This window comes from Saimiri boliviensis, chromosome 6, assembly GCF_048565385.1.
Source record: "Saimiri boliviensis isolate mSaiBol1 chromosome 6, mSaiBol1.pri, whole genome shotgun sequence".
In the NCBI taxonomy this organism is placed as follows: Eukaryota; Metazoa; Chordata; class Mammalia; order Primates; family Cebidae; genus Saimiri; species Saimiri boliviensis.
Window position 1 is genome coordinate 80,074,801 of NC_133454.1, and position 12,316 is coordinate 80,087,116.

The following is a 12,316-nucleotide window of genomic DNA, read 5'->3' on the forward strand; positions in this document are numbered from 1 at the left end:
CTGTGACCTCGAGAGCAGAGTCAATCACTTCCTCCTCCCTGCTTTCACAGCCCCTGGGCTTGCCTCCTGAAAGCATTTTGCAGGCTGGATTCCTGGTAACTGTGTGTGCTTGCTACCCCCACCCCCAACCAGACTCTGGACTTCCTGAGGGACGGGCTTGTCTCTCATCTGTGGGTCCCCGGAGCCTAGTACAGCTGGTTACAGCCCTGCTGTGGGTGTTGAATGGTTAGGTCCTGAGTGAGACAACCTTGCCAGTGGGTTTACAAAGGAGCCAGTGTACAACACAAATTTAAAAAATGTTTACCAATTTATTATAAAGGAGATTACAAAGAATACAGATGAACAACAGCCAGGTGGGTGGAATAGATGCATAGGGCAAGGGATGTGGGAAGAGGCAGGGAGCTCCACGCTCTCTCTGGATGCACCACCCTCCAGGAACCTCCAGGTGTTCAGCTACCAGGAAGCTCCCCCAACCCAATCAGTCTGTGTTTTTAAAAAGGATGGCTAGTTGCCTTGAAGTAGGTGGCAATGCCTTAACTGTTTGCATGTTGTTAGGCCCCAGGACCTGTTCCGTCATTGTCAAGGGGAGTGCTAACTTGCCTTACTTTCTTAAAACATACAACATGATGTTTTAATGTACACGTGTATAGTGAAGTAGTTACTACGGCTGAGCAAATTGACATATCCATTATCTCACATAGTTAACTTTCTTTCTTTTTGGTGAGAGTACCTAAAATCTACTCTCTTAGCAAATTTCCAGTATGCAGTACAATATTATTAACTATAATGCTCCTGTTGTTCGTTGGATCGCTAGTCTTATTCATCCTGTACAGCAACATCTTTCAACCCTCAGACCTACACCTCCCCAGTCCCTCCCATCAATCATCGTTCTTCTTTTATGTATTCAACTTTTTAATTTTTTAAGATTCATGTATAAGTGAAATCATGCAGTATTTTTCTCTCTTTCTCTGGTTTATTTTACTTAGCATAATGTCTTTTAGGTTCATTTATATTGTTACAAATGTCAGGATCTCTTTCTTTTCAAGGCTGAATAATATTTCTGTGTGTGTATTCACATTTATATATAAATATATACATATAGCACACATATGTGTTTATAAATACACAAAGAAATATATGTATTTCTCATATATATATTTTTAAAAATATATGTATACATATATATGTGTGTATATATGTATACATATATGCATGTGATTTATATACATATATGTATGTGATTTTTATACATATATATGTATATACAATTTATATACATATATTTATATACATATATACATATAATTGTATATACATATATATGTATATAAATTATGAGATATTTATATATGTATATATAAATTGTGATATATATTTATATGTATATACATATATATATCTCACAATTTACATATACATATATATCTCTCTCACAATTTACATATATATATCTCACAATTTCTTTATCCATTTATCTCTTGATGGATCATTTTATATCTTTTGGTTATTTTCCTCTCTTGGCTGTTGTGAATAATGCTGCAATGAATGTGGGATGCAGCTATCTTTACAAGGGGGTGATTTCATTTCCCTAGGTATATATTCAACAGTAGGATTGCCAGGTCATACAGTACTTCTATTTGTAACTTTTTGAGGAACCTCCATACTGTTTTCCATAATGGTTGTACCAATTTACATTCTCACCAAGGGTTCCCTTTTATTTACATCCTTGCTAACCCTTGTCATCTCTTGTCTTTTTGATAATAGCCAGCCTAACAGGTGTGATGTGATGGCTCATTGTGGTTTTGATTTGCATTTCCCTGATGATTAGTGATGCTGAGCACTTATCTTTTCTTGTACCTGTTGGTCACTAGTGTATCTTCCTCTACCTTTGTTTTCCCGCTTCTTTCTTTCCTGCCTTTCTAACTTTACCTCTCGCTGTCCTTAAAAAGTCCTTTCCAGTCTTCTCCTCGTTCTAGGAAAGGTGATAGAAAGATCCAAATGATATCTCAATGTGGTTTTGATTTGCATTTCTCTGATGACCAGTGATGATGAGCATTTTTTCATATGTTTGTTGGCCTCCTGTATGTCTTCTTTTGTAAAGTATCTGTTCATATCCTTTGCCCATTTTTGAATGGGCTTGTTTGTTTTTTTCTTGTAGATCTGCTTTAGTTCTTTGTAAATTCTGGATATCAGCCCCTTGTCAGATGGGTAGACTGCAAAAATTTTTTCCCATTCTGTTGGTTGCCGATTCACTCTACTGACTGTTTCTTTTGCCGTGCAGAAGCTGTGGAGTTTGATTAGGTCCCATTTGTCTATTTTGGCTTTTGTTGCCATTGCTTTTGGCGTTTTGGTCATGAAGTCCTTGCCTACACCTATGTCCTGAATGGTTTTGCCTAGATTTTCTTCTAAGGTTTTTATGGTATTAGGTCTGATGTTTAAGTCTTTAATCCATCTGGAGTTAATTTTGGTGTAAGGTGTCAGGAAGGGGTCCTGTTTCTGCTTTTTGCACATGGCTAGCCAGTTTTCCCAACACCATTTATTAAACAGGGAGTCCTTTCCCCATTGCTTGTTTTTGTCAGGTTTGTCGAAGATCAGATGGTTGTGGGTATGTTGTATTTCCTGTGAGGCCTCTGTTCTGTTCCATTGGTCTATATCTCTGTTTTGGTACCATCTCACACCAGTTAGAATGGCGATCATTAAAAAATCGGGAAACAACAGATGCTGGAGAGGATGTGGAGAAATAGGAACACTTTTACACTGTTGGTGGGAATTTAAATTAATTCAACCATTGTGGAAGACAGTGTGGCGATTCCTCAAGGACTTAAAAATAGAAATCCCATTTGACCCAGCAATCCCATTACTGGGTATATATCCAAAGGATTATAAATCATTCTACTACAAGGACACGTGCACACGAATGTTCATTGCAGCACTGTTTACAATAGCAAAGACCTGGAACCAACCCAAATGCCCAACGATGATAGACTGGATAGGGAAAATGTGGTACATATACACCATGGAATATTATGCAGCCATCAAAAACGATGAGTTCACGTCCTTTATAGGGACATGGATGAACCTGGAAACCATCATTCTCAGCAAACTGACACAAGAGCAGAAAATCAAACACCGTATATTCTCGCTCATAGGCGGGTGTTGAACAATGAGAACACATGGACACAGGGAGGGGAGCACTACACACTGGGGTCTGTTGGGGGGAAATGGGGGAGGGGCGGGGGTGGGGAGGTGGGAAGAGATAGCATAGGGAGAAATGACAGATACAGGTGAGGGGACGGAAGGCAGCAAAGCACACTGCCATGTGTGTACCTATGCAACAATCTTGCATGTTCATCACATGTACCCCAAAATCTAAAATGCAATAAAAAAAAAAAGAAAAGAAAAAAAAAAAAAAAAAAAAAAAAAAAAAAGAAAGATCCAAATGAATGATGGTTTCAGACGTGCTGGGCCCAAGCAGCCCCAGACACCCACTGTGGTCCGATCTTGCTCTGTGGACCCCTCCCTACAGTACATTTAAGCTGGACCAGCCTTCAGCGGCAGTGTTGGGGCTCTCAGACAGTTGCCTCCTGCCTCCACCATAGGAGATCCCGGATTGTCTTTTGAAACCTCAGGTGAGAAAACAGGCACAGAGAGGGGAAAGAAGTTACTGATAGTTGCACAGCAAGTTCCTGAGATGTCAAGCTTGCACTGCCACCCCGAGGCTGTGTGATTTAGCGCTAGCCACAACTTTGTTTTCACATCTACAAAATGGGCATAACAAGAGGAGAGTTAACTTTGAAGATGTTCTAAAAGTTTTTTCACATCTGTCACTGATAAACAGTGGGCTGTACCTAGGACCTAAATTTCCTGATTTCCAGCCTCATACATTTTGTATCTGAGGAAGGAGACCCAGGCATCTGGGATTCCCTCCCCCTCTGTCATCCACTGTGTAGCTCAATAGAAGAGAGAGCAGGCCAGCTGGCGCCTCCTAAATCTCCTTCCTGAAAATAACACCTTGGTCTTGGGGAAACTCTCTGGAAGACACTATTTTTACTTAAAACAAGATGAAACCAGAGACCTTTTCACATGTGAGTCCTAAAACTAAATCAGAACTCTTTCATATGTGATTCCTGAAACTATAAACAGAGACCTTTTCACATGTGAGACCTAAAACTGTAAACCAGAACCCTTTCATATGTGATGCCTAAAGCTATAAACCTAAGATTCTTCCACGTGTAACATCTAAAGTATAAGCCTATATAAAGGCAGAACCTTGCTTTGTTAGATGAGCTGGGTTTTCAACAAATTACTGCCTGGTATCCTGGTTGAATAAATTCCTCCCTCCTTTGTTCGGTGTTCAAGAGATCCGTTTCCCGTGGTGGTTCCTGCTACATATCCATCAAATATGTTTGACTTAGCTAGTTTGAATGTGCAGCCACTCTGGGCACAGAAACTCCTTAGCCAACCACTGTAAGTGCACTGACTTCATGCAGACTTTTTATTATATGCTGGAGATCCAGTAGAGGAAACTAGGCAGCAAAAGGGAGTGAAAAATTGCTCCTCCATTATTAATTCAACAAATATTTATTGAAGACCTATTATGTGTCAGAGTTTTTTCCAGCCACTGGAGGTACAATGGTGAGCCAGACAGCAAAGTTCTTGGTCTCATGAAAATTCTGGATCTTTCTTCACTTCTGATACCCTGAGTTATCCGGCCCTAAATTAGTTTCAGTTCCCCTAAATCAAGGGCCAGAAGGCTTCTTCCCCTCCACCCTGGATCCCAGTCCCCACCCTCTCTAAATTATAGCTCTGTGCCCTGGGGCAAAGTGCCAGGCACAGCAGGAACACTGGCAAAGCCTTTGGAAGCCAGAGATAATGTCCCTTATCTCCCCCAAACTCTTCCCCAGGAGTCGTGGTCCCCTGCTGCTGAGCTCTGGGCTTTGTCAGGGATGGGCTGCCCTCTGGGGGTCTGGCCGGATTCTCCCAGAACAAAGCGTAGCTGAGCTTCAGGCAGCTCCCTCTGCCCCTCCTCTACCTCACTCTGAGATAATTCAGTCTTACTTGAATTCCCCAGCCTCAACTTTAGGCGCCAGCTTGAGCCTTGTTGAAATTTTCCAGTGTCCACATTTATAATGTCCAGGCCTCTGCTTTTGCTCCAAGCTCAGAAGCCCAGGTCTGGCACCTCTGAGAGTAGCTGACAATCTCCAGGGTTTCCAGACTGCTCTGCTGAGATGGAGGCAGCCTGGGCTGATGCTGGAGCCCTAGGATGGCCACAGGTAGGCCTGGAGTTTGGTCCCGTTTCTGCCACTTGCTTCCTATGTGATATAGGGCAAGTCACTTTCATCTCTAAGCTAAGGTTACTTGTTTGTGTGTTCATCCATCCATTCACCCATCCAATAAGCCTTTTGACTACTCTTCACTGCCTGTTGGATCAAGTCTCATCTCCTTGACATAGCACTTAAGGCCCCTCCATCTAGAAGGAAGCTGGATGAGAGGTTTTGTTTCCTGAGTGCTCTTGTTCTGCCCTTTGTCTTACCAGTCCTTCTTATGTCTCATTTGGAACCCCAGCTGGCCTCCTGTGCCAGGCAGCCTGGCAGGGGCACACACCAGGCATCTGAGCAAGAGAAGCTCTGTCTTCTCTGGGAATTCTGGCTGTCTGGTGCTAACAGACTCAGAGTTTTGGAAGACGCTTTTCCAGTTCCTGAGTTCAGGCCTAAGCTTAGAGGTGGAAGAGAGGGCACTGAGGAGTAGATTATATCAAGAACCAGCAAGGGCCAGCTGGCGAATAGGCTCAGTTAGGTAGCCTCTGGGTGGACAGCCCGGGGCGGGGGGGAAAGATGGGAGGACAACGAGTTCTGTAGAAGCTGAGACCTGGAAGTGGCCATGGGCAGGTTGGTTTGACTCAGAAATTGCGGATTGAGGTTGCTGCTGCCTTGGTGCCCAGACTTTAGAGGACAGCACAGCTTGGATATGTTGGGAATGTGTTCTGTTCCATCACTATGACTATGGTGATTAGTTCAGGGATAGTTGCATGGCCCAAGAGTGGTCTTTCTGAGTGAATTCAAGGAATTGAGCCTGAGCATTGGGGAAGAGACTTGTTCTTTTCCCACTGGACTTATATCTGGGAAGATGAAGCTTGGAATTGCTGGTAGCCACTTTCCCATAGATGGGAAATCTGAGATTGAAGCCAACAGAGACAGAGCAGAGCAGAGCAGAGCAGAGGCACAACTAGACTGGGTGATGCCATTGTTTGAGCCTAGTATGAAGCTTTGCCTGAAGCTGTCTGTCCCTGGTACTTTTTAATTTCATGAGCTCTTTTTTGCTTAAGCCAATTAGAATTTTTAAAAAGTTGCTTGTAACCAGAAGAGTCCTACCTGACACACAACTGATGATAAAATTCTTCTTCAGAACATGGGGGAAGGTTCCTCAAGAGATCATCAAACCTCAGTCTTACAAGGACTCAGTGGAGCTCAATTGTTGATGACTGCTATCTTGTGTGGGATCTAATGGGGCCCCACTGATCTAGAGACCAACAGCCTGGGGGCCCAAGACAGCTGCTCTTTGACTCCATATGAGATATGATCAGAGCCTGTCCACCTGGACACCAAGGCACCTGCCTTGCTGCGTCACATGTATCTGTGACTACGAAGAGATTGGACTGGTTACTGCCTAGCTCTTTAGCCCAGTTGGCTCACATAGTCTAGGGAAAAGGGATTAGTTAGACACCAGGACCAGGACTTGGCAAACCCACCTGAGGTGGGGAGTGCTTCTGAAAGGGGTCTACTTAAAATAAAGGCTGAGTGAGAAATCCTGTGTCTCTCTGATGTCCAATATAGCCATACGAGCTGGCCTCCTGGCTATGACTCAGCCTGACAGCTCTTCCCCAAATGGACTTCTGGGTTTCTACCTGGACAAAAGGAGCCTAGGCAGAGAATGCAGGGCTTTTGGCCTGCAGAGGTTGAAAATGTAGCAGAGTAGAATGAAGATTAAATGGAACATACTGCAATTGTCCCTTGATCTCCGTGGGGGATTAGTTCCAGGATCTCCCACAGATACCAAAATCTGAAGATGCTCAAGTCCCTGGTATAAAATGGCACAATATTTGCATATAACCTTTGTGCCTCCTCTGTATACTTTAATCGTCTCTAGATTACAGTCATGTGCCACATAACAATGATTAAGTCAACTATGGGCCACATATGCAGTGGGGTCCCATAAGATTATAACAGAGCTGAAAAATTGCCTAGTGACATCATCACCCTCATAAGGACATAGTGCAATGCATCATTCATGTGTTGTGATGATAAGCAACCATTCACATTGTTTCTTGTGTAAACAAACCTACCGCACTGTCAGTTGTGTAAAAGTATAGCACATACAATTATGTGCAGTGCGTAATACTTGGTCAGATACTAGATGATTATGTTACTGGTTTATGTGTTTATTATATTATACTATACTTTTTATCATTAGAGTGTACTCCTTCTATTTATAAGAAATTGTTAACTGTAAAGTAGCCTCAGGAGGTCTTCCAGGAGGTATTCCTGAAGAAGACACTGTTAACATAGGCGATGACAGCTCCATGCATGTTATTCTCTCCGAAGACCTTTCAGTGGGACAAGAGCCACGGAGGTGGAAGACAGTGAAAGTGATGACCCTGACCCTTTGCAGGCCTAGGCTAATGTGTGTGTTTGTGTCTTCATTTTTTACAAAAATGCTTCAAGTTTTAAATAGTAAAAAAAAAGTCTTTAAAAATAGATAAAAGCTCATAGAATAAGGATATAAAGAATTTTTGTACAGCTATACTATGTGTTTCATGCTAAATGTTATTACAAAAGAGTCAAAATGTATAAAAATTAGAAAGTTTACAATGGAAAAATGTTATAGTAAGTTCATGTTAATCTGTTACTGAAGAAAGAAAAAATTTGGTGTAGCCTGTGTCCAGTGTTATGACATCTACGATGGTGTGCAGCGATGTCCCAGGCCTTTACATTCGCTCACCACTTTCTGACTCACCCAGAGCAACTTCCAGTCCTGCAAGCTCCATTTATTCATTTTTAATCTTTTCTACTGTATTTTTACTGTGCCTTTTCTTTGTTTACTTATGTCTAACTATACAAATCCTTACTGTTGTGTTACAGTTACCTACGGTATTCAGTACAGAACAGGCTGTACAGGTTTGTAGCATAGGAACAACAGGCTATCCCATATAGTCTAGGTATGTGGTAGACTAAACCATCTAGATTTGTATAAGTACACCCTGTGATGTTTGCACAACAAAACCACCTAATGACACATCTCTCAGACCATGTCCCTATTGTTAATGGAGGCATAACTGTACTTATAATACCTAATAAAATGTAAATACTTTGTAAATAGCCATTATATTGCATTGTTTTGGAAATAATGAAGAGAATAAAAGTCTGTATGTGTTTAGGATAGATGCCACTTTTTTTTCAAATATTTTCCATCCACACTTGGTTGCATCCATGGCTATGAAACTCTTGTATATGGAGGGCCAACTGTATATAGAATTGTAGTTTGTGGCCGCATGTGGTGGCTCACACCTATAGTCCCAGCACTTTGGGAGGCCGAGGTGGGTGGATCACCTGAGGTCAGGAGTTCGAGACCAGCCTGATCAACATGATGAAACCATCTCTACAAAAAATACAACAATTAACTGGGCATTGTGCTGGGCACCTGTAATCCCAGCTACTTGGGAGGCTGAGGCAGGAGAATGGTTTGAACCCGGGAAGCGGAGGTGGCGGTGAGCTGAGATAGCTGAGATCTCACCACTGCACTCTAGCCTGGGCAACAAGAGCGAAACTCCATCTCAAAAAAAAAAAAAAAAAAAAAAAAGGAGAGAGAGAGAGAGAGAGAATTGTTGTTTGCTGGATTTGTACTCAACAGAACAGAAATTACCTCAATAGTAAATATTCTACAGTTCTCATTTTAGCTGTTCTCTACAACTTTTTGGGGTTTGCATAGGTGATGCTCAACTTTGATATGTTCCAGTTTTCATATAACTTTCATTTACATCTCTCTCACTTCTGTAACTATACACTGATAACTCAGATACTTCATCCTTTAGCTGATGGATGGTGATTTTGCCTTCCCTCTTGCATGGCCAGTTGCTAAGTTCTGCTGCTTGGGGATAAAAGGCTGAGTCTCTACAGAGACAAAGTGGTATGGGAAGTGTTTATGGTAGAGATGCCCACCTTTCCCTCTGTGTGCCAAGGGATCCCAAATTCTCTGGATACCTGGGACGTGGAGTTTGTTGGCTGATAACAAATGGTTGTTCAATGAACAATTGGGTGTTTGCTTCCCAGGCCCATGTTCCCCTCTCCACCGCTATGATCCTTGTATCTGGTAAGGGTGGAAAGGGGTTCAGTGGCCACTGGTCCTAGGTGATGGCAAGGGTAGTCTCACTGGCTGGGGATGGTGGAGACTTTGCCATGCCGTAGGGGTGGAGAAGGTGAGGGCAGAGAGAAGTGGTGGAATCAAAGAGAAGTCGCAGGCTCGACCTCCCAGGCTCCATGGAGCAGCAGAGGGATGCTTGAGAAGGCGTTTATCTGCCAGGAGCCAAGATAAATATAATACCTGAAACAGGGATGGCAATTTTGTAAATATGAAACAGGTATATTTTATTACTCATTATATCACTGTTTTCCCTTGGAGAGCCAGCTACAAAAATTATCGCTAGAGGGCAGGAGAGGTCTCTAGCAAGACAATGTGCATCCTAGCCCAGGTACTGGTGTCTCCCATAGTGTGGGGGCAGTGCTGACTATGTTTCCCTGTTTACAGCACACTTAGAAAGTGAGACTATGCATAAGGCACACTAGGGTCAACTAAAGGGGATTTGGGAACTATGTGGGAGCCAGTGAAAAAAATTCACATTTTCTTCACGTTATATTATTACAATAATATACAAAACAAAATATTAAATATTGAATTTATATAAAATTCTAAACAAAATCATTTAAATATTTTATTGTTAAACATGAACTTGCTTCAAATTAGCAGATCTTTTCATATCTAGTTTTAGGCTTGAAATGGCCACATGGAATTTCTGATTAAGATATTTCACAGTTTCTTCAAATTCTTTTTTCAAATTATATTCATTTCTAATTTTTAAATCTTTACAGATCTAGTGAGTACGAGTGCCATTTTGTTTATGGATGTATTGCTAAGTGGTGAAGTCTGGGCTTTTCCTGTAACTATCACTTGAATAGTGGGAATTTTGTTTGTACAGAGTGGTGATAAAAAGTTAAAAACAATTTTGCAACTACTAAAAAATATATACTAGTTGAAATCATATAAAGACTATAATGGCATTCTCTTTTTTTCAACAACAAATGCAGTATTGAAATTTCTTGTGATGGGCATTGGATTTAGCACCCTTCAAACCTTTTGGGTTCAAGTGCACTTAGATAATGATGAAGCCCTAATCTGCAGAATACACACGCCCTTTTACATCAGATATCCTGCAGCTAGTGTGGATGTGACTAAAGATGCTCAGCTGCTGAGAGAGACAGAAACAGCCCATATACATTGAGTGACTGCTGTCCTGATTTGTCCTGAAGGGCTCTGATTCATTCTTCTGACATGACGTGACTACTCCTTCTGCTCAAAAACAAAAAGGAAGCAGATCAGTTTGGTGTTGATACACAGTGTGGATGAATCTTGAAACATTGCCCTGAATGAAAGAAGCCAGACACAAAAAAGTACATGTTGTGTGATTCCATTTATTTGAAACTCTAGAACAGGCAAAACTAATTTGTAGTGATGGAAGACAGATGAGTAGTTGTCTCAGGCAGTGGTGGGGGGTGAGTGACTGCAGTGGGGCACATGGAGCGTTTGGGGGTTAATGACAACATTGTCTATCTTGATCGTGGTAGTGGAGACACTGGTGGATCACTCATGTATACATTTGCAGAATCTCGTAGTACTATATAGTGAAAATGGATGCATTTTGTTGTATGTAAATTATACCTCGTTAAAGTTGGTTTTAAAAAAGAAAGTATGCTATTTTAGACAATGAATGATGTGGTTTCTGTACATATGTGTGAAGACAGAGATTCAGGGCTGCTGTTGCTACTGTGGCCGCAGCTTCCTCCTGCTCTCCTTTGCCGTTGGCCCCATCCCTTTTGGCCTGTGCTCTGTGCTCACTGGACATGAGGGACACACACTCCTCCAGTGGGCTCCTGGCCCCCTTGTCCATGTGGGAGTGGCATATTATGCAGCAGGCTGCCAGAGAACATGTGTCGGGGGCGGCCTCCCTCACTGCTTGGGATGAGATCACTCTCCTCGCTGTGTGATGGGGCTCACTCTTGGCTACCCTTCAAGGAGCTGTAGGCAAGGTTCTCCCCAGAGGTGCCCGCCTGTGCACCTGGCTGCCCTCTCACCTGAAGACTGAGGGTATCATCATTGTGCCGCACACCTGTGGCCCATCTGAAGCACTTCCGCTGGGAAGCTCTGACCTAGGGAAGGTACCCATGCCCCTAAGGCTTACTCGTGAGGTCAGAGTAGAAATGAGGAGGATCTGACATAAAGCAAACAAATAAGCACCCATTTCTTGGTCCCAGGGAATTGTGGGAGGAAGAAGGAGGGAGGACAGGAGATGGTGGAGAGTGGAGGGTGGTGGTGGGAGCAGTTCGAGGAGAAAAGGAGGGGGAGGGGAAGAGAAGTAAGAGTGGTCAGTTTCTGGGCTTTGGTCGAGAGTAAGTTTTGGCAAACTTTCCTGTAAAGGGCTAGATACTAAATATCTTAGGCTTGTGGGATCATATGGTATCTGTCACAACTACAAACTGCCATTGCAGTGAAAAAGCAGCCAAGGACAATGGGTAACTGAGTAAATATGGTTATGTTCCAAGATAACCTTATTTATGGACGGTGAAATTGGAATTCATGTAATTTTCATGTGTCACAAAATGTCCTTTAGATTTTTTCTCAACCATAAAAAATGTAAAGACTTTTTTTTTGAGACAGAATCTTGCTCTGTTGCCCAGGTTGGAGTGCAGTGGCATGATCTCAGCTCACTGCAAACTCTGCCTCCCGGGTTCAAGTGATTCTCCTGCCTCAGCCTCCCAAGTAGCTGGAATTACAGGCGCGCATTGCCAGCTAATTTTTGTATTTTTAGTAGAGATGGGGTATTTAGGCCAGGAGCCACTGCGCCTGGCCTAAAAAATGTAAAGACAATTCTTAGTTCCTCATCCTCATAAAGTGGGTGGTGGGTGGGCTTGATTTGGCTGTTGGGGCATAGCTTGCCAACTCCTGATTTAGAGTTGAGTTCTTAGTGTGGAGGGTCCTGAGGGTGGAG

General features: G+C 42.5%; 1 non-coding gene across 1 annotated transcript; it reads right to left on the reverse strand.

Annotated features, from left to right (window-relative positions):
* Positions 1-492: 492 nt before the first annotated feature.
* On the reverse strand, positions 493-618 carry LOC120364834 (U6atac minor spliceosomal RNA). The gene has a single exon (XR_005579973.1). It is a non-coding gene; the product is annotated as a U6atac minor spliceosomal RNA (small nuclear RNA).
* Positions 619-12,316: the final 11,698 nt, after the last annotated feature.